The 22,786-nt window shown below is 43.1% G+C and overlaps 2 long non-coding RNA genes across 9 annotated transcripts in view; both read right to left on the bottom strand.

Moving 5' to 3' along the window:
• Positions 1-7,536, bottom strand: part of LOC131401641 (uncharacterized) — a 47,873-nt gene extending 40,337 nt beyond the window's left edge. The window contains exons 1-2 of the long non-coding RNA XR_009217824.1: positions 7,522-7,536; positions 5,850-6,173 (exon numbers count right to left, since the gene is read on the bottom strand). This is a non-coding gene — a long non-coding RNA (uncharacterized LOC131401641). The remainder of the gene's footprint in view (positions 1-5,849; positions 6,174-7,521) is intronic.
• A 2,380-nt stretch (positions 7,537-9,916) lies between these two features.
• LOC131401635 (uncharacterized) lies at positions 9,917-22,064 on the bottom strand. Of its 8 annotated transcripts, XR_009217820.1 has the most exons (10): positions 21,891-22,064; positions 21,138-21,209; positions 20,134-20,229; positions 19,462-19,548; positions 19,042-19,181; positions 17,673-17,776; positions 14,562-14,653; positions 10,404-10,525; positions 10,236-10,302; positions 9,917-10,076 (listed from the first exon to the last, which is right to left on the bottom strand). It is a non-coding gene; the product is annotated as an uncharacterized LOC131401635 (long non-coding RNA). The 8 variants fall into 8 exon arrangements; XR_009217813.1 differs by having other exon boundaries at positions 19,042-19,548; XR_009217818.1 differs by having other exon boundaries at positions 19,048-19,548.
• Between the last annotated feature and the right edge of the window lie 722 nt (positions 22,065-22,786).

Here is a 22,786-nt window from a genome sequence, read left to right as displayed (position 1 = left end):
ACAGAAGAAAATAACCTAGAAAGGAACCCCTATCAGGCTTTCAGCATATTTCTTGGCAGAAACTTTACAGGCAAGGAAAGAATGGAATGATATATTAAAAATACTGAAAGACAAAAACTTTCAGCCAAGAATACTCTATCCAGTGAAACGATCCTTATGATACAATGGAGAAATAAAAGTTTTCCCAGATAAACAAAGGCTGAGGGAGTTCATCACCACTAGATCTCCCATACAAGCAATGATCAAGAACGCCCTCATACCTGAAACAAAAAGAAGGCAAATGTCTACAAATCTTCGAGCAAAGAGATAAATAGACAGACAAAATCAAAAAGCTACAGCTCTGTTTCACAACAGGGTAGAAAATACTTAATTATAACTTAAAAGAAGAAGGGAAGGAAAGCATCAAAAGTAACTATAGGGGCCGGCCCGGTGGCGCAAGCGGTTAAGTGCGCGCGCTCCGCTGCGGCGGCCCGGGGTTCGCTGGTTCGGATCCCGGGCGCGCACCGACGCACTGCTTGGTAAGCCATGCTGTGGCGGCGTCCCATATAAAGTGGAGGAAGATGGGCACCGATGTTAGCCCAGGGCCGTCTTCCTCAGCAAAAAAAAGAGGAGGATTGGCGGATGTTAGCTCAGGGCTGATCTCCTCACAAAAAAAAAAAAAAAAAAGTAACTATAAACACTTCAAGTTAGTCACAAACGCACAACACAAAAATGAATAACTTGTGACAACAATAACTCAGAAGGAGAAGAGGAAAGGGATGGAACCTGCTTAGATTAATGGAGATAAGAGGCTATCAGAAGATGGACTATCTCATCTATGAAATCTTCATACAAACCTCACAGTAACCAGCAAACAAAAAATCAGAGCAGAGCCATATATCATAAAAAAAGAGAAACATCCACAGAAAAACCCCAAAATGAAATGGTAGTCAGAAACACAAAGGAAGAGGAATAATGGAAATATAGATTAGGTGGGATTAAGCACTCATGTATCAATAATCACTCTAAATGTAAATCGATTGAATTCTCCAAGGAACAGACAAAGAGTGGTGGGGTGGATTAGAAAACAAGACCCAACAATATGCTGCCTCCAGGAAACACATCTCAGCTCTAAAAACAAACAGGCTCAGAATGAAGGGATGAGAGACAATACTCCAAGCAAATGGCAAATAAAAGAAAGTAGGTGTTGCCATACTTATATCAGACAAAGCAGACTTCAAGATAAAAAAGACTATGAGAGACAAAGAGTGGCAGTATATAATGATAAAGGGGACTTTCCACCAAGAGGACATAATACTTATAAAGATATATGCACCTAACACAGTAGCACAAAGGAATATAAAGCAACTATTAATAGACCTAAAGGGAAAAATTAACAGCAACACAATAATAGCAGGGGACCTGACCACCCCACTTACATCCATGGATAGATCATGCAGAGAAAGGCAACAAGTAAATAGTGGAATTAAATGAAACATATGATCAGATGAACTTAATCGATATATGTAGAGCATACCCTCCCAAAACAGCAGAATACACATTCTTCTTAAGTGCACATGGAACATTCTCAAAGATAGACCATATGTTGTGAAACAAGGTAAGCCTGAATAAATTTAAGATGGAAATCATATCATGCTTCTTTTCTGACCAGAATGCTATGACACTAGAAATCAACTACAAGAAAAGGGATGGGGTAGTCACAAATATGTGGAGACTAAAGACAACACGACTGAAGAACCATTGGATCAATGAACAAATCAAAGGAGAAATCAAAAAATACCTGAAGACAAATGACAATGAAACGACAACAAAACAACTCTTATGGGATGCAGTTCTAAGAAGGAAATTCATAGCAATACAAACGCAACTCAACAAACAAGAAAAATGCCAAATAAGTAACCTTAAACTACACCTAATAGAACCAGAAAATGAAGAACAAATGAAGCCCAAAGTCAGCAGAATGAGGGAAATAATAAAAATTAGAGCAGAAATAAATGAAATAGAGACTAAAAAAACAGTAGAAAGGATCAATGAAACAAAGAGCTGGTTCTTTGAGAAGACTGAAACAAAATTGACAGACCCTTAGCCAGACTCACTAAGAAAAAAAGAGAGAAGGCTAAAAGACAAAAAATTAGAAATGAAAGAGGAGAAATTACAACAGATATCACAGAAATCAAAAGGACAATCAGAGAATACACTGAACAACTTACATGCCACCAAATAGGATAACCTAAAAGAAATAGATAAATTCTTAGATTCCTACAACCTCCCAAAGCTGAATCAAGAAGAAATAGAGTAAATGAACAGACCAATCACAAGTAAAGAGATCAAAATGCTCATCAAAAACCTCCCAAAAAACAAAAGTCCAGGACCAGATGGCTTCTCTGGAGAATTCTACCAAATATTCAAACAAGATTTAATACCCATGCTTCTCAAACTATTCTAAACAGTTGAAGAAGATGGAACACTTCCTAATTCATTCTATGAGGCTAACATCACCCTGACAGCAAAAGCAGATAAGGATAGCACAAAGAAGGAATATTACAGGCCAATATCACTGATGAACACAGATGCACAAATTCTCAACTAAATATCAGCAAATCGAACACAGCAATATATTAAAAGGATCATATACCATGATCAAGTGGAATTTATACCAGGGATGCCGGGATGGTTAAACATCCGCAAATCAATCAATGTGATGCACCACATTTACAAAATGAGGAATAAAAGTCACATGATCCTCTCCACAGATGCAGAGAAAGGATTTGACAAGATCCAACATCCATTTATGATAATAACTCTCAATAAAATGGGTATAGAAGGAAAGTACCTCAACACAATAAAGGCCATATATCACAAACCCACAGCCAACATCATACTTAATGGTGAAAAACTTAAAGCCACTCCTCTGAGAACAGGAAGAAGACAAATGTGCCCATTATCGCCACTCCCATTCAACATAGTACTGGATGTTTTGGCCAGAGCAATTAGGCCGGAAAAAGAAAGAAAAGGAATCCAAATTGGAAAGGAAGAAATGAAACTCTTGCTGTTTGCAGATGACATGATTGTAAATATAGAAAACCCTAAAGAATCCATCAGAAAACTATTAGAAATAATCAACAACTACAGCAAAGTTGCAGCGTACAAAATCAACTTACCAAATCAGTTGCAATTCTATACTCTAATAATGAACTAACAGAAAGAGAACTCAAGAATACAATCCCATTTACAATTGCAACAAAAAGAAAAAAGTGTCTAGGGATAAATTTAACCAAAGAGGTTAAAGACCTATACAATGAAAACTAGAAGACATTATTGAAAGAAATCAATGATGACCTGAAGTAATGGGAAGATATTCCATGCACATGGATTGGAAGAATAAACACAGTTAAAATGTCCATATTACCTAAAGTAATCTACAGATTCAATGCAATCCCAATCAGAATCCCAAGGACCTTCTTCATAGAAATAGAACACAGAATCCTAAAATATATATGGAATAACAAAAGACCTCGAACAGCCAAAGCAATCCTGAGAAGAAAGAACAAAGCTGGAGGCATCACAATCCTAACTTGAAAATATATTACATAGCTATAGTAATCAAAATGGCATGGTACTGGCACACAAGCAGACTCATAGATCAATGGAACAGAACTGAAAGCCCAGAAAGAAACCCACACATCTGTGGTCAGTTAATCTCTGACGAAGGAGCCAAGATCATACAATGAAGAAAGGAAAGTCTCTTCAATAAATGCTGTTGGGAAAACTGGACAGCCACATGCAAAAGAATGAAAGTAGATCGTTATCTTCCACCATACACAAAAATTAACTCGAAATGGATAAAAGACTTGAATCTAACACTTGAAACCATAAAACTCCTAGAAGAAAATATACGCAGTACAGTCTTTGACATCGGTCTTAGCAGCACCCTTCCCAATACCATGTCTACTCAGGCCAGGGAAAGAAAAGAAAAAATATACAAATGGGACTACATGAGACTAAAAGGCTTCTGCAAGGCAAAGGAAACGATGACAAAACGAAAAGACAGGACCGGCCCCATGGCTTAGTGGTTAAGTGTGCGCGCTCCGCTATTGGCGGCCCAGGTTCGGATCCTGGACGCGCATAGATGCACTGCTTGTCCGGCCATGCTGAGGCTGCGTCCCACATACAGCAACTAGAAGGATCTGCAATTACGACATACACCCATCAACTAGGACTTTGGGGGAAAAAAAGGAGGGGGATTGGCAATAGATGTTAGCTCAGAGCCGGTATTCATCAGAAAAAAAGAGGAGGATTAGGACGGATGTTAGCTCAGGGCTGATCTTCCTCACAAAAAAAAAAAAAAAGGAAAAGAAAACCCACCAACTGGGAGAAAATATTTGCAAATCACATATCTGACAAGAGATTAATCTCCAAAATATATAAACAACTCATACAACCCAACAACAAACAAACAGACAATCCAATCTAAAAATGGGCAGAGGATATGAACAGACATTTTTCCAAAGAAGATATACAGAAGGCCAACAGACACATGAAAAGATGTATAACATCACTAATTATTAGGGATATTCAAATCAAAACTACAATGAGAGATCACTTTACACCTGTCAGAATGGCTATAATTCCCAAGACAAAAAATAACAAATGTTGGAGAGGATAAGGAGAAAAGGGCACCCTCACACACTGCTGGTGGGAATGCAAACTGGTGCAGCCACCAGGGAAAACAGTTTGGAGATTTCTCAAAAAATTAAAAATAGAAACACCATACTTTTCAGCTATCCCACTACTGGGTATTTATCGAAAGAAATTGAAATCAACAATTCAAAGAGATTTATGCAGCCCTGTGTTCACTGAGGCATTATTCACAATAGCCAAGACATGGAAGCAACCCAAGTGCCCTGCTACAGATGAATGGATAAAGAAGATGTGGTATGTGTTATATACAATGGAATACTACTCAGCCAGAAACAAAAGACAAGATCGTCCTGTTTGCAACAACCTGGATGGACCTGGAGGGTAAGATGTTAAACGAAATAAGCCAGACAAAGACAAATATGCATTATTTCACTCATATGTAGAAGATAAACATACACAGGGATAAAGAGAACAGATTAGTGGTTACCAGAGGGGATGGGGGTTGGGGGTTGAGTGAAAGAGTTAAAGGGGCACATATGCATGGTGATGGATGAAAGTTAGACTACTGTTGGTGAGCACCATGCAGTCTATACAGAAATTCACAAATAATAATGAACACCCAAAATTACACAATGTTAAAACCCTTTATAATTTCAATAAAATAATTAAAAAAGAAAAAAATAATTCATTCTTTTTTATGGTTATATAGTATTCCACTGTGGGGAAATACCACACTTTGTGTATCCGTTCACCAGTAGATGGACATTTGGGTTGTTTTCCATTTTTGTATACTATAAATAGGTTGTTATCAACATGTGTGTACAAATCTGTGTATAGACATACGGGTTTATTTCCCTTGGATGGATTCCTAGGGGAGGAATTGCTGTGTAGACGTATGTAATTATTAAATATGCATTCAAGCTATTTTTCACCAGCACTCGATGAGAGTTTCAGTGACTTGACATCTTCAACAACACTTGCTATAATCAGTCTTTTTAATTTTAGCCATTCTCAAGTGTGGTGGAATCTCATGATGACTGTCACTTTCATTTACCCAATGACTCATGTTGTGAAGGAGAAGGCGAGCCACACACAGACTGGGAGAAAACATCTGCAAAACATATCCCTAGAAAAGGACGTGTATTTATAATATATAAAGAGCTCTTACAACCCAATAGTAAGAAGACAAGCAACACGTCATGCCTTACCAGGAGACAGCAGATCAGGCCTGTGATGAGCACCAGGAGGCCCGCCAAGCAGATGAGGATGAGGGCGCAGAAGGGGTGGTCTGGGGAGACAAGTGGTGGGGTGAGCCACCTCCTGTCATTGCCCCAGGGCTCCTGCTGACCCCACTGTGCCTCAACCGTCCTTGACAAGGCTTGGCCAACTTTCCTCATAATCCAAGACCCTGTGTGCATGGTTCTCTTCGATGAGGCACAGCATCAAGATACTCACCCCCTACCATGGGCTGGGGTTTCCTGCAGGTTTACCAGGCTTCTCAGTCAAGGTGTCCTCTCTGTTGGGAGAATATTCTGGAAGTGAATCAAATGGAGAGTGCATGTGAGTGTGGTTCACTCTTTTTAATAGAACTTTTAGACCCAGAAAAATAAAGGGAACAGTCTCATAAACATCCATCATCTAATTTAACCATGTATATTCCATCCAATTAAAACAACATTTTATCAATGTATAAATTATTAACACTTGCCAACCTTGATTCATCCCATGTTTTCAATGAAATATTAAAGTCAAGTAGACATCATCATGTTTCACCCCATTTTAGTTTCCATCTCTAAAACGTGAGCACACATTCCTACAAAATCCAAGGCCATTATCACAGAACAAAAGTTTAATAAATTAAATCAAATTCATACCTCTGGGCACAGAGGACTGAATTTGAGCTGGACTTTCTTATGATAGCTAGGGGGAGAATGGGTCATCACAGTTGGCAAGCCTATGGGATCTCTCTAAATTTGTAAATTCCCACTCAAAAGTGTTCTTCCCTGTCTAGAAACACATTCATCCCCTTCTCCTTTATCTATTTGCTTAATATTCATTTTCTAGGATTAACCTACAATGTAATATCCTGCAGGAAGTCTTCTCTGATTTCCGCCTGCAAGTATGAGTTTGTTCACATCAGTTAATTGATAAGTTTCAATTCTCTATTCTTGTTATTGCCAGCTACAACATAAACTCCAGGAGGGTAGGACACACAGCACCCAGTGGGCTTGGTGGGAGGGTGCATGTCCCCCTTCTTGTACCTCTATCCAGACAACCTCTTACAGGTGTGCTGTCTGATATGGAGCAGCAACAAGTCTCTTTTTGAATTAAAATTAATTTTAGTTAAATCAAATAAAAATTCTGGTACCTCAGTAACATTAAAACTCAGTAACAATAAAGACCAGTCCCAATACCATCCTTCGAGCACTCAACAGCCACATGCGGCTATGCACTGTTCAGCACAGATATAGAACATTCCACCACTGCAGAAAGTTCTAGTGCATTGGTGCTCATCTAGAGCGGGACTTGGCAAACTATAGCCTGTGGATCAGAAACCACATGACGCCCAAACATGTAAGTCTGCTTCACACACAGCTGGAGGCCCTCACTGACCATCCGGCCAGTGGCTCTCAGTGCAGAGATAAGGAAACAAAAGTCCAGAGAGGGGAGGTGACTAGTATGAGGTCACAGACTGTCTAGGAGAAGGTGAGGGCCTCCTACATTACACTGGTGTCCTTTTCTCTCTCTCAAGGGTGGGTAAAGACTGGGGGACTATGCCACCTCCTGCCAGCCTGAGAAAGTTCAATACTCTCTCAGCTCCAGGCATCCAGAGTCCCCAGAAAGGCCTCACTTCCTTTCCCAATGACCAGGGAGCCTTACCATCCCCAAGGACACTCTTCCTGTCCAGGGTCAAGTTCTGCAGCTGGGTACCATTCTGGCTCAGCCGCAGGAATTCCTCATAGATGGCAACTCTGTCCAGTCTCTGTGCCAAAGCGGCAAGGTACACAGGGAGTCCACTCCAGTGTGGTTACTGTGGGGGACAGACCTGGAAGGGCACAAATATGAACAAGGGTGTCTAGAATTCTACCCTGATTCTAGATTCCCTGCTTCTGGGTCCTGTTCAAGAGAACTTTCTGCAATAATGTAAACATTTGTCTGCACTACCAAATACACTCATTATTAGCCCCATGTTGTTATTGAGCACTTAAAATGTGGCTAGTGCATGTGAGTGAGGAACCGAATTTTTCATGTAATTTCATTTCAAGTAATTAATTTATAAATAAATAACCATAGGGAGAACATTTTTGAAACTTTGGAGTAAGGACTTCTGCAAATGCATACAAACAATGAGAACACTGGTAAAAATGGTCGAAATCAACTTTTCAGAAGTCTAGAAATTAATCAAAGGCTTGTAAGAATCTGAGGAGGGTTTAGTGAAGACACACGGTGGAATCTTGATACAGGCAGCAAACTTCGTGGCATTATAACTTGCACTATTCCCATCCTGCTCTCACAACATCCTCCATAACTTTGAAAACCGTCAGTCTCAGCACCATGGTGGCTGAGACAACCAGCAGCACAGCAGCCATAATGGGTGTGGAGCTCTGAAAAGACCCATCCCCACCCAACTGCAACTAGCTGACCTGCCTGGCAGCTCCCCGAAAACGCCCCATGTTCAGGGCTTGTCGTTACTTGAGTCAGAGCTTGCCCAGGATGGAAAGTCTGTCCCCAAGGCACTTGCTAAAAACAATCAGCGCTAATTGTTTTCTATTGTAGTTGCCTGAGGGAGTGACACCAGGAGAGGCAGGCAAGAGGTGAGCCAACAACTTAGAAGAAAAATTGGGGGAATGAGATGTCCACAGGGGGCTTTGAAAAGCTCCAGTGTATTTGTGGGCATCTGGAAGGCCACAAGGGCTCAGGCGTGTGGCACGCCCAGGAAAGACTTGAGAACGTCTGAATCTCTCACCTCTAGTGAGATATCTGAAATATCTGAAAACTGATTATGTAATACACCATATTAATAGAATAACGGCCAATACCACATAATCTCGACCATATACATAGAAAAGAATTTCACAAAATACAACGCCCTTCATGTCTAAAAAAGAAAATACTCAACAAATTAGGAATAGAAAAAACTTTCCCAACCTATAAATAGCTTCAATGAAAAACCCACAGCTAACACCATATTCAATGCTGAAAGACTGAAAATTTCCCCCTAAGACCAGGGACAAGGCCATGATGTCTTCCCTCATCTGATATGTTAATCACAGGTACTAGAGTTTCTAATGAGGGCAATTAGGCAAGAAAAAGGAATAAAAGAAACCCAGATTGGAACAGAAGAGGTAAAACTATTTGTTTTGCAGAGGAGAAGATATTGTATATAGAAAAACCTAAAAAATACAGCCCCCACACACACACAATATGTGAATCGTATCCCACCAGGTGTATAAAAAATTTAAATTGCCCCATGTGGTTAGCGGCTCCACTAGTGGAGAGTACAGTTAGACTGCTGATATTTGTTGAAAGTCTCCAGAAGTGGAGGAGGAGGATGATGCTGGAGGTTGGTGGCCCCAAATGTTAATGCTTTTCTCAACTCCCGAAAAACCTATGGAAGGAGATGGTAAGATTAGCTGATAGGGATGTGGGGGAGAATGGGCACCATGTCAGTGACTTCCAGATCAAGGATGTGTCACGGGAGCTCAGAGCCATCAGTCACCAGCTCAGCCAATGCTTCCAATCTCCTCAACCTACATCAAGTCGGTGACCAGGCAGGAGTGGAATATGTCTCACAGCTGGCTGCCTCTGTAGAGCTTGGTGACCTAGAACAAACGCGAGGGAGAGTGGGAGAGATGGAGGTCTCCTGGGGATGCGGGGCCCCACTGGAGCCAGTGAAAGATCACAGACTTTGGGGCAAGGGAGACCTGACTTCAAATCCTGGCTCTGCCCCTAACTCATTGTGTGACCTTAGACACAATACTCCCCTTTCTGAGCTTCAGTTTACCCACGTGAGAAATGGGGAAGGCAGCTAGGACATCACCTCTGGAAACTGAGAGAACCCAGACACGCAGGGAATGTGAAGGATTGAAACAACCATGTAACAGATGTAAGTCAGGCAGAGGAATGAGGGTGCCTTCAGGGAAAGGAGAGACGGGACAGGGGAGACCCCACCTGGTCCTGGGTGACCCTCAGCAGGGCGGTGTACTCCGAGGATGTGGGCTTCGGGTTGCTGTGGTTCCAGCTGATGCTGCGGTAATGCAGCTGGTATTCTCTCTGCATGCATAAACTCCAGGGTGCAGAGCCTGGAGCCACCGAGAGGAAGAGCAGACACGTGGAGACTCTCAGCTCCCAGCACAGAGGCATGGTGGCCCACGAGGTCACGGTGGTGGGTGCAGACAGCGTCCACACAGGTGGCTCCCCCATCCTTCACAGGCCTGGGGAGAGAGGTACATGGGGAATCTAGAGAGAGGTCCTGAAACCTCTGGGGTGGGGGCCAGAACAGGAAGGAGGAAATGGGAGGTCAGAGGGGAGACTGAGAGAGGGGTGGTAACAAAAGTAGTCATTAGGGGCAAATACTGAGGGGAGGGTCTCACCTGAGGGAGACCAGTCTGCAACTCAAGGAGAAGAGGCCCAGGCTGCTCTTCTTGAACAAGGATCCAGCTGGGGAGGAAGGAGGAGGAGGAGGAGCAGGAGGGACAGGGATTGGGGGAGGGGCTGGGTGGGATTTAACCCACCAGGAGCTGCTGGGACCAGGGTCTCACCAGGCTCTGCAGGACCCTCTCAGTGGAGTGGAACGTGGCTGAGCCATTGCTCCTGTCTGATGAATACTGGAGGGTGGAGATGGGGAAGGTGACTGTGAGGGTCTTCAGGTTGTGTCCCAAAGCTGCAAGACGAGAGGGAGAGCGATGGCCATCACTGAGAGCTGGCCTGAGACCACACCAGAGTCCTGCACTCATTATCATCTGGCGTCTTCTCTCCCAGGGGCACCACCACCCACCCGTGTGGTCACCCAAGTCAGAACCAGCATATCTGCTCAGCTCCTCCTCCCTCCCAGTAACACAAATTCCAGTTGCACACTGGTCCTCACACACACTCCCTCTCCATCCCTGTCCCAGCTCAGGTCTTAACTTCCTTCACCCGGACCAACACCCCAGCAGGCTCACTGGATGCTCTGTCTAAAGGATGTTCTACATTGACCACTAGAAGAATCTTTCTGAAATGAATACCTCACTAGGACCACCACTGCTCTAGTACCACCCGTGGCTCCCTATGGCCTTCAGTGTCTAGTTCAACCTTCTTGACCTGGCACTCAAGGCTCTACTCAATCTGGCTCCTGCTGACCTTTCAGTCTCATTTTATCCATGTACCGCGGGTTAAACTTCATGCTTCACGCAACCCAAATTCGTTTCAATTCTCCCCATTCGGCATGTTGTTTCTGGCGCAAGCCTTTGCTCACGGAATCCTCTCTGCCAGAAAAACTCTTCATCCTCTACCTGCCTGGGTCTCTCCTGCTCATTCTTAAAGACTCTATTCAGGTGCAACTTTCTCTAGCAAGCTCTTCCTCTGCAAACTATGCCAGTGCCTCTTCCCGAAACCTCCCACACAGTGTTATATTGGTGTGTTAATTTCACGAGGCTAGGGGCTCTCTGAGGGCTGGCCTCAGACTGAATCATTGGTATAATCTTTGTGATCAGCACCATTTCCTCAAAACCAGAATCTCACACTGTGGCTGCCCAGCTCCTGGATCACAACTGGCTGGTGGAGGAGTGGGGCTGGAGAGCTTCTCTTGGGAAGGAAAAGGGGCCCACAGACACCTGTGGTGGCTTCTGGTGGCACAGTTGATGATCAAGTATGCAGGGACGTGGTGGCCGGCTCGGGAGCTGTGGCGAGGGCTGTCTCAGGGAGGGACAGAGTGGGAGGAGCCCCCAGGCTCACCCGGGCTCCAGCAGTGGCTGTCCCAGGACCACCATTCACAGGTGAAGCATAAATGAGTGAGGGGAGGGGTGACTGTGTGAGTAGAGGGATGAGCAAGCCTGTGGATGAGAGGAGCCCAAGAGAGTGAGATAGGTGAACAAGAGAGACTGAACTCGGAGGAGAGACACATGGACGGGCAGAACACTGGACACATGGATGAGACACCTGGAAAAGGAGGACCAAGGGCGGGGCTTTAGGAGAATTAAAGTGAAAACCACGTGGGGTCAGAATGTGGTGGAGAACACGTCTGTCACTAAGGCTTTCTCACCCTTGGCTGGAACTCTCCACCAGAACATGGGAGAGAGAGAAGGGATGAGTTAGGGCCCTTCCAGGTCCTTCTCTCACCAAGGACAGTGGGTGCAGGAGAACCACTGCTCCCCAACCCCAAATGGGGATGGAATCCAGGAGATGAGGGCCAGGAATACTGACTGGTAGTAGTCAGGGCCACAGGTCCATAGGTGTCAGCTGTGGAGAGAAGGTGAGAGGAGCTGAGCAAGAGTTGGGGTGAACATAAAGGATTAAGGGAGAGGGAGGATGTAGGGACCTTTGTGGGAAAGCTTAGGGAAAAGCAGAGGGGAAGAGTGGAGGGGTGTTCAGGGGGGAGGAAATGAGATGGAAGGTGGCTGGCCCCAGTCATCACCCCAGAAGACTGCACCCCGACCAGAAGGAGACAGAGATGGATCACAGCTCACTTTAGAGCAATGGAGGCAACACAGAACTATGATAGGGACAGAGAGCACGGCTGTAGCCCAGCCCCTCAACACTGACGTAGAGGCTGTCCCCATCCAGGATGAAGGAGCCCAGGTGGGGGACGCCCTGGCTCTCATGGCTCAGCTCCCAGTAGAGTTGCTCTCTGTCCAGCCCAGGACCTGCGGGGGTCAGAGTGGAAGGTACAGACAATGTCCACCCCACTGGCTGCCCACCCTTCTCAAGCCTGAGGGAGGAAGAACATGGGGACGTGGAATATTGAGCAGGGGTCCTTCTGAGGGTGGAAAGCGAGAGAGTGGAGGGGGAGGAGCCTGAGGGAGAGGCTGAAGGGGCTGCTCTGATGCCTGGAGGGGCTCTCCTCGGTGTCTCCCGTCTGAGACAACCCCCTCACAAGTAAGGCCTGACTTCCTTTAAGATGTGGAGGGAGGCCTGTGAGTGGCTAAGTGGGGTGAACACACAGACCTGGGTGAGGGGGCGCCTGCAGGTCTGCACGGACAGCAGCAAGGAGCACAGTCACTGCCCTGTGCCATCTGACACATCCAGGCAAGAAAGTACCGTTACCTTCTCGCGGTTCTACACTCCAAGGTCTTTTCTTTCTACTTCTTTCCTACTCCACAGCCATCATCCAGGCCTAGGGAACAATCACCTTATTCGTAACCTTCTTCCCAACACCTCCTATCTGCCTCTTAAGTCTACATTCTTAACCATGAAGTCCATTTTAACCCACATGCTTAGACCAAACGCCAATCACATCACCCATCTGCTCGCACCTCTCCACTGTCTTCCCACTGGTCTTAGAACAGAGTCCAAAGTCACGCCTGACCTGGTCCAGCCTGTTCCCCTCGCTGGTCTGGCTCACACCCCTCCCCCTGTGTTGACTCGGCTCAGCCATCCCTCTTTCAGGTCATGGACACACCAGGCTCTCTGCTTCAGGGGTGTCCTCATGCGGGTCCCTCTGCCTGAAACGCTCTCTTGAACACACTCCCACACCCTCACTCCAGTCTAACCCTCCAACCACCTAAATCCAGTCCCAACTCCAGCTCTCAAGCTAAATATCAGTCCTTCTCAAGAGGGCTTCCCTGCCCCCTCCGGTTTAGTCCCCTTGTGCCAAACTCCCACATCACTCTCATCATTAACTGTCTAAAATCCAAATTCCCTAACAGAATATAAATCCCATGGAGGTGGGACAAGGTCTGTTTGGTTCTCCAGGTCCCCACGCATCTGGCCCAGAGCCTGGCTCATCAGATGAGGAACCATCCTGGTTTGAACGCTAAATGTCCTGTGTCCTGGAAAACCCCTCTGTTCTGAATAAATGAGGATGGTGGGTCACCATAAATTGTGCACTCAAAGAATATCTACTGCATGACAAGCACACATTCCCTCAAGAACGTCCCAGGAATGCTAGAATGAAAAAGGCACACAGACATACACACACAATTAGGAGAGGCCAACAATTATATATAAAATTACTTAACAAGATTGTCTTCAACGTGAATCACCAGACTGTTATTTCAGAAAGGATTCAAGAAGCAAAGTTAATTCCCTTTAGAATGTGAGGTGGAGAGGACAATCTTCTTGGAGACTAGTGCCCTACCCTTCTATCTAAAAGGTGTTGCTTAATATTCCTCCAAATGATTTGAAATCTCATAAACAACAATATGCTGAAAATAAATCCGGCTGCTGGTCAATTTAACTTTACATTTCTGTTACTAACATAAAGAAGTTCAAATCATATTTTTCTCCAGGTGTCTGTAAGATTTTGAATCTTTGTGGAGCATTTATAGGTCTTTAGAAGTCAAATTGAATAGGCCTGAGGAATGCTGCTGAGCATCCCTGCTAATATTTAATGAGATGTCTTGTAATACTACATATACACGTAAAACATTTATATATTTATATTTATAGATGAAATCCTGACTTTTGAGAATTCGGAATGCAGGTAAGTCTATATTTCTTTACTGTTACACATATTTACACTTATTTACATATATTTGTTTAATGTGTTCTTCTTTGCAAATAAGTGTATTTTCTGAATTATTTACACACACAGAGCCTCACACACCTTACCATCTTTCCCTTGAATATAATCCATCAAACATAAATAATTTTTCTCATGATACCCTCACTCTCAGTGAGTCCTTGTGCTGACAACCTGAGCCCAGGAAAGCCCACTGGCAGGTCTTCTGCACAGCGGAGGCTGCTGGAACCTGTTGGTACCAGGTCCACAGGGTACTCACCTGGTCACACAGAAATCCACGGATCAGCGAGGACAGGTGGACCCTGAGCCTGGTTTCAACTCAAACTTGAGCCCCACAGACACTTTTCTTTTCTAACGGAAAAAAAAAGCAAAGACTGCTTTTGAGGCCTTTTACAGGGAGTAATACAGGTGATGGAAGGAAAGCCCACCCCACTTACTTTTCTTTTTCGTATTTACTGATTTAACTGTAACTATTGGCTGAGACTGGATTTTCCCGATTCCTGTCCAGCCACCTGCTCCCCAAGATGGGAGAAGCAGCTCCATGCTGTGTGCACTTGACTCGCTCAACTCACTTTGGTGACTCCGGACCCTTTAAACAAGCTTGTCATTTATGGCCCCTGTAAGTGGCTCGCTGACTGGGAAACAATTCCCACACTTCATTCAGGGCTCGGGAGATTTTCAGGCCCTGGAGCAGGTCTCCCAACCTCCGCACCATTGACATCTGGGGCCGGATGATTCTCTGTCGGGCCGTCCTGGGCCCTGGAGGACGCTGAGCAGCATCCCTGCCTCCCCCTCTAGATGCCAGGAGCGCCCCCATTTGTAACAACCCAAACACCGCCTCCAGACGCGGATAAGCCCCCTGGGGACAAAATCACACGGAGGACGGTGACGGGGACTCTGAGGAGGGGCCGGCGGCGCCCGGAGCCGGGAGGAACAGCAGCCTCGGGCGCCCTGATGAACAGCCCGGGGTACACGGGGCTCCGGGGGGACGGAGGGACGCCGGGCCGTGACGGGGCTGCCCGCGGCCCAGGCCCCTCCCTGGACCGCGACCGGAGCCGGGACCGCCCGCCGCTTACCGCGCGTCGCCCCTTCGGCCGAAGGTCCACGGGAATCCCGTCCGCGCCGAGAAGACTGGACACACCGCGCAGACCTCCCGCTCCATCCACGGCGCCGCCCGCGCTTCCGCTTCCGGTCTCGGGCGGGCGTTCGGGGAGGACGGACGTTTGGGGGCTCCGGGTTGAGGCGGCGGGTGGGGCGGGGCCGCGCACCCCAGCCTCGGGGGAGGTCTCCCGTGTCTAGAGTGAGTGCGAAGCTGGGACGCGGGCTGGGTCAGCACCAGGGACAGGGACGGAATCTAGGGGCGGGAACCAGTTCTAGGGGCGGGCTGTGGGCGGGGACAAGGGTGTGAGTGACACCAGGCCCGGGGGTGGGGGGGACAAGGGTGCGGGCGGGGCAATGAGCCGGGACCAGGCTGCGGGCGGAACCAGGCCAGGAGGTTGTCCGCGGAGACCAGTTCCAGGGGCGGGAAGAGGCGGGGGTGGGGCTGGAATAAGTCTGGCCGACTTCACAGTGGGAGGAAATCAGCTCCAGGGGCGGGGCTGGAGGCGATGCTTTCCGTGCACCCCTAGACTGTACAGGTAGCTGGATGTTGAATAGCTTTTCTTCATTCCTTTCCCTAAACCTGGAGTCATTCTATCATGGCCTTTTTTTTAATTCTTTCACTATTTTTTTGTAAAAAGTGATATCTATGACATCATTCATCAAGTAAATAACAAATGGAATGAAACCTATTTCCTTCTCCATCTTTATAATGCAACAATTGTGCTTTTATTTTTTCTGGCACAAAGAATCATCGTAGTAAATTACTCTGGTCTTTTTTATGGAATCTAATAAATAATTTTTAAAAGACACTTTTAGATTTTTTTCTTTTTAATTTATGGCCAGATGCATTCTAACAACAAACATAATTTGTAAACATGCTCTCTCCTCCAGCCCATTATTATTTCTGTAATATGTTATTTCATGAATTATCTTACTGGACAGAACATTTAGCAATGTAGAGACAACTTTGGTAATAAGTATATATGAATTGTTTGCTGTTTTGTTTGGTAAGACTGGAATATTGTACTTTAAATATGATGGGATTTTTTTTCATTATTTACCTATTCCATCATCATCCATGATCAGTCTTTTATCATCTCATTCCAGTCATATTAGTCATATTCTGAATGTCTGAATATGCCACATGAAAACATTTTTAAAAAACTTTATTGAGGTATGACTGACATACAAAAAGCTGTACATATTTAATGTATACAACTTAATGTGTTCGGAGATAATATACACCCGTGAAACCATCACTACTCAAGTCCCTAACCTATTCATCACCCCCAAATGTTTCCTCCTGTCCTCTTTAATTTTTTTATTTAACTTCCTTTTTTAAAATACTTTTTTTCTTTTGAGGTAGGAATACTTAACATAAATCTACCCTCCTAGTAAATTTTTAAGTCTACAGTACAGTATTGTGAACTATCGGCCCATGTTGGATGGTAGGTCTCCAGAACTTATTAATCTTGCATAACTTTTGTTGCTCAAACATCTATTGCCAAGAGGCCCTCTTCATCTTTAACTGAAAAATCCCCCCATATTTTTAAAAGCTCAACTCAAACATAAGCTTTCCATGAAGAATTATCTGATTTATCCAAGTAACACTATCTACTCTTGTTGACTCTGCTAACCTCTAACTACCTTTATTTTGGCACTTTTCAAATTGCCCTGCTATTCTTTTTCACATGTACCTCACTATGATTTCTTGGAAAGCAGAGCCTTTATCTTATCAAGTTTGCATGCTCAGTTCATTGTTTATGTCTTCTACTAGAGTAATAATAATATAATATGTCCATTCATTTATTGAATCTTTAGTTCTGGTTTTTGCACACCTACTATGTGTAAGGCATAGTGCTCGCCACCTTGGGTGTAAAGATATGAATAGGAGGCATGTGCTAAAGACACCCACGCTTACTTCCATCGTAATTCCATGTGTGTTATTCTGTGATCAAGATGAGTATACGGTGCTACGGAATCTCTAAGTGTTTGCCTAACACATCATGTGGTTTAAGGGTTGTATTCCCTTGAGAAGAGCTGCTTCAGCAGAACCTAACAATGTGAGTATAAGGAAGCCAGATCAAGGTAACTCCCAACATGGAAACGATGTATTGATTTCCTAAATGAATGTATTGAATGAGTGAATGAAATAATAGAAAATAATGAAGAAATGTGATGCTATTGGTTACTCTCAGATCTTTTACATTTTATTTGGAGACAAAGAAGAGGTGAGAGAAAGTGATTGTGTAATTTTGCCAGTTCATACCTGTCTGATTACATATTTCTCTCTCTGGGCACAATACACAGACAAAGCAGCAGGTAGCTCTCTCTTCCTGAGGGATGTTCCTGAATCCTGGCTGACAGAACGTCCTACACCCAGAGTGGGGAGTTTGAAAGAAGAGAATTATTGATGATACTGAACAATACTATATAATTGGATAATATTTTTTTATTTAATAATATTGAATAATTGATAATATTGTTTAAATTACCTCAAAACTTATCTTAGAGATCACCTATAAGATTTGACATGATTGATGCACCCAGAGAAAGCAAAATAAAATCAAGGTCAATCTGCAGAAAAGAGTTCCCAACACGAAAATACGTACTGATTTAAAAAATTTTCCATCTCAATGACTAGGACACTTGTTTGTTTTATGGAATGGGGCATCTGGCAATAACAAATGTGATTCTGAATATGGTATTCCAGGATTACTTTTTTGAACTATAAGCAGATTTTACCTTAATAAAAAATAATATTTTAATTCATACAATGCATTTATATGAGAATTGTTTGATTAGTACAAATTGTAATTATTGAATTTATTTAGTAATGTATTTAATGTCAGGTAGATTATACACCAAAGACACAGGGACAGGCTTGAATGATATAATATAGCATCTTGAGGGATGGCTTACAAGACTGAGTTCTAAAGGGAAATCTGAAGAAGAGGAAGAATGCAGTTCCTTGGGAGCCAAAAGAATCTTTTTTTCTGATGGTGAATTTTTCTACAAGAATGTATAAAGTTGGGATGAAGAGATGGAAATATAAGGAAAATTAATAAAATATTGAAATATTAAAAAAACCCCTCAATGTCAATTCTTTTGATTTTCGTTAAAGAGAATAAAATTTGTTTTCTGGAAGAAAAGCGTATGGCAAAAGACAATTTGAATTGTATCTTTAAATCATCAAAAGTCTAGGTCATCAGCATCTGTTATATCTTCAGGGCACAATGTATGCAGAGCAATAAATTTGCAAGCACGTGAGATTGACACTTTTTCAGCTTAAATGGGAATTCAATCAATTTTTTATCAGCTCATCCTATTAAATTGGTAGCCTCACTGTCCTGCTGTAATGTATAAAGCATTTCAAAATTCCGGAATATCTCTTTAATTACAAGTGTCCTTTCAATATCTCTTGGACAGTAAGAAAAATTATATCAACAAATGAGAATTTTGTTATGAGTTAAATGATTTCACCATTATTTTCATATATGCTCTCTATCTTGTGATGTAGATGATTAATCCAAGATTGACTTGTCTGCAACCTTTTTGAATCCCATGGCCCAGTCTATCAGCTCCTCATGTATGATGAAACCTTGACCACGTGGTTCCTGGGGAACAAACTCCCTTACTTTCACCTGAAGTCCAAGACCTTTAGGAAAATCATATAGTTCAGAATTACATGCTGTGACACAGAGTTTCTTTTCTCATCCAGTGACACGTGAGCTCCAGTGCTTTTTTTAAATTGGGTGTTTCTTAGGAATGGGTGGAGCTAAAAGGGAGACATAATTGGGAAATGAAATGAGCATGGAAATTGAAGGCAGAAAACCCAGATTCGAACTGGTGGGGATACTGAGTTGCCCAGCAATTAGATTTTTTCCCCTCTATATTAGTCATCCTCTGAATAAGTTCAATTTGGGGAGTGTTTACTATTCTGCACGCTTAAGGAAGCAGGCATTCTTGTCTGCCCTCAGAGAGCACATGGTGAGGTTTAAACCATTCCTGAAGATTCCACGTCCAGGGAGTGCTGTGGGGCTAAACCTGAGCTGCACCTTGAGCAATGAGGTTTGCTTTAGGGGTGCTAGGGAGTTTCCTCGAGCTCAAGAAGAGACAAAGAAAGACAGCCTGCTTCTTCCTACCTTTGAACAAAATATTTTATTAAATGAGAGAGAAGAGATGAAAGCTCCTAGTACAGAATCTTCACGCATTAATTGATATAATTTCTATATAAATGTACAACTGATATTTGTATAATACATAACTATATATATGGTTGTATATATACATGAACAAATATATATTCACAACAAATGTGTGTATTTAGATCTGACATGACATTCACTTCCTCATACCTGAAAGCAAGAGTTTCATGACACATTATTCATAGGTTTTGGATTTATAAAAGTCTAGGTTCATGTACAAATTCATCTAAATAGAATTGATAAGGACTTGGGGAATTAAAATATATTTCATAGTATTGGAGTTCTGATCTGTAAAAAGGGGATCAAACTCCTTGCTTCCAAAAGTCATTTTAAATTTCAATGGGGAAATATTTATTTAGCTATCAGTAGCCTTTCTAGAAAAATGCAGGAAGTTCAAATAAATTGTCCTTTCCCCCGAAGCATTTAAGATATCAAGGGATAGGGCCAGAACTAGATTTTGGAAATCCCTGAATTTTTTAATTCCCTGGGATGAATTGTCATTGTTTTCTCTTGAACACTTACCTCTCACAGTGAAAGTTTTTAATCAATTATTTCTAGTTAAAAGAGTTGACACTGTTGCTAATTAGACCCTACAATCATTAGAGGTTTACTTGCAACCTGTAAGAAAGAACAGTAATTCATTATGCACAAGTCACTGCTGATCTGTGACAATGTGACAATCACAATTCGATATCCAAATAAAATAACTCTCGGATCCTAAAAGAACAATAATGAGAATCCTATTTAAGGGAGAATTTTACCTGCTAAGGGAAAAACATGAGCTGGCCTGCATCCATTATGGACCCCTGTTCTGCTTTTATAAAAAGTATTTCATGGAGGGCTCAGGCCACCACATCCACAGCATCATAGATGTAGTAGCTGGATCCAGACAGAGTCGTGTCTAATGTTTCCTTTGGCAGAGACTCCAGGGAGGCATTGAATGGACACTCCAAAAATTTCCACATTCAGTTCCTGCAAATGAGCAGTTGAAATGTTTAAGGCATCATTTGGTAAAGAAAAAGTCTTCTTGGTATTTAGAGGGGCTAACTGTCCATAGAGAGTGTTTAAATCCAGATATCTCAAAGTTCTGGTGTGCAAAGGAAAGACTCCCATGGTAGGTATCGAAAAAGTGGTGACGTGGAATAAAAGAAGCATCCCACTGTGGTGTAGTGATCCACACCTTCTGAGTGGTTAAATAATGGTTTCCTGCAATGCTCACATTTATTAATCTACTTGTGTCACCATAAATGATAAACACGTTGGCTGATGAGTCTGTGCTTCTGGCTATGCATGTCCAATCTTTTGACGTGTACGTCCTCTTGCTCACAGGTATCTTAGTCACAGGCAGGCACCGTTCATAGTCATCTCTCTTCTAAGTTCCCAGAGGAACTGCTCACCTTTTTTATCAACTGATACTAAGATTCCTACCCAGGTCCAGCCAAAATGTGTCAACAATGAGACCATTCTGAAGACTAGAGATGTGTCCTTGTGAGCTATCTGATAGAGAGAGGAAAACTAGTCCTTACCTTTCAGTACAGGATCAAAATCTCCATAGGTTGTCTGAATCAAAAGAGAAAAAGTGTTCCATATTGAGTTCTCTGGAAGAAAAATCAACAGAATTTCAACAAAATTCATATGATCAGTTAGCTAAACTTACATTCTTGGTGCTAACACTGTGAGTATGAAGCAATATTATCTGATGGTAGAAGTGATTGAGGGGAAGCTTGGCTTTGAAGCCAGACTGCCTGGGTTCAAATCCTGACTCTAATGTGACTAGCTTAACGCACTTGAGAAGGTTAAATAACCTCTATCCATCTTAGTTTCTATATCTCTAAAAATTCCCATAATAACGTTACCTATTCATTGTCTTATATTAGGATTAAATTTGTGACTATTTGTAAAGCATTTGAAGAGTGTAAAGTGGTTTTAAGTACATGTTTACATATAAAATTTTATTAACTATTCGATAAATAACTAGGGTATGATTATTTCAGAATATCTAGCTTCCACTCCTTTGAGAGAATTTGGGCAACCACACTTCCAGAAGCTCCTGTGGTCTGCTTTAGACAGTGATGCTAGCCTCTGGCTACTTCATCCCTCTCTCAGATTCACACGCCAAAATAATGAATCCACCATTTCAAGAACTATCTGTGGTAGGTTTTTTCCTATTAGGGAGACATGCAAAACCACTTTCTTCTTTTCCACATGAGTGGCCACAGAATATCACCAAGGAGGAAAACTTCAGTCCCTCCAGATCCATCCCTCCACCATGCTCATACCTGTGGTATTTTGTAGAGCTCCAACAGTGTCCCAATGTGGGCAGAGAATGCTGGTGTGGTTCCTGCAGTGACAGCCACATTCTTGTTCTGTGCCTGGCAGGTGTAATTAGGGATCATCTGACCCCATCCCGATAACCACCTCAGGGTGCTCACCAAGGTGCTGACATCACTGTGGAAGGAAGTGTAGACATGGAAACCCAGAGACAGGTTGGGCAGCCGCTGGGGGCTCCTGTTGATCTCCTCGATGGCAAAAACAAAGACCAGGACATAACGATAGTTTTTGAAGTTCAACCTGTACCAAGGCCATAGTATTAAAAATAAAGATCAAGTCATGCACTTCAGGCATAACTCAAGTGGGGAAAAAAAAGAGTAAAGGGTGGCATTTTGACTTAAGCAAATTGTTCATTCCAGAGCAATGGCTGTCTCTTCATGACTTTGGAACCTGGAGCACACGCACAAGATGTTCCCAAAGCCTTGGAAGATCAAGCCCTACAACTCTGGACTCAAAAGAGATAGATCAATATCCTAAAATGAATTAGTGGAAAGAAGAGGCACAAAGGATGCTTAAGGGGAAAGAATCCATTTGCATATTTGTTTACAAGTCAAACACTATTTCACACAGTGGCACCAACATGAGGTTGGTCATGGGCATGTGCAGGTATAGTGAGATGAAGCAAAAGTTTATAATCCATTAAAGAAACTAGGTAGGACAGGGAAGTGCATAAGAAAAACTTGAAGGAAGGGCAAGTCGAATATAGAATGGTATCATCAAAACTTTTGCAATATACCTTTCTAAAACTGCCTGCCTCACAGACTTAGGAAACACATACTACCAGAAGCAGGGAAATTGCACCATAATAAATAAGGAGATAGTCTTAGGGAGAAAATAAAGAGGA

Source organism: Diceros bicornis (genome assembly GCF_020826845.1).
Source record: "Diceros bicornis minor isolate mBicDic1 chromosome 12 unlocalized genomic scaffold, mDicBic1.mat.cur SUPER_12_unloc_2, whole genome shotgun sequence".
In the NCBI taxonomy this organism is placed as follows: domain Eukaryota; kingdom Metazoa; phylum Chordata; class Mammalia; order Perissodactyla; family Rhinocerotidae; genus Diceros; species Diceros bicornis.
The sequence above is the reverse complement of the archived record's forward strand: the minus strand, read 5'-3'. Positions and strand labels throughout refer to the sequence as shown.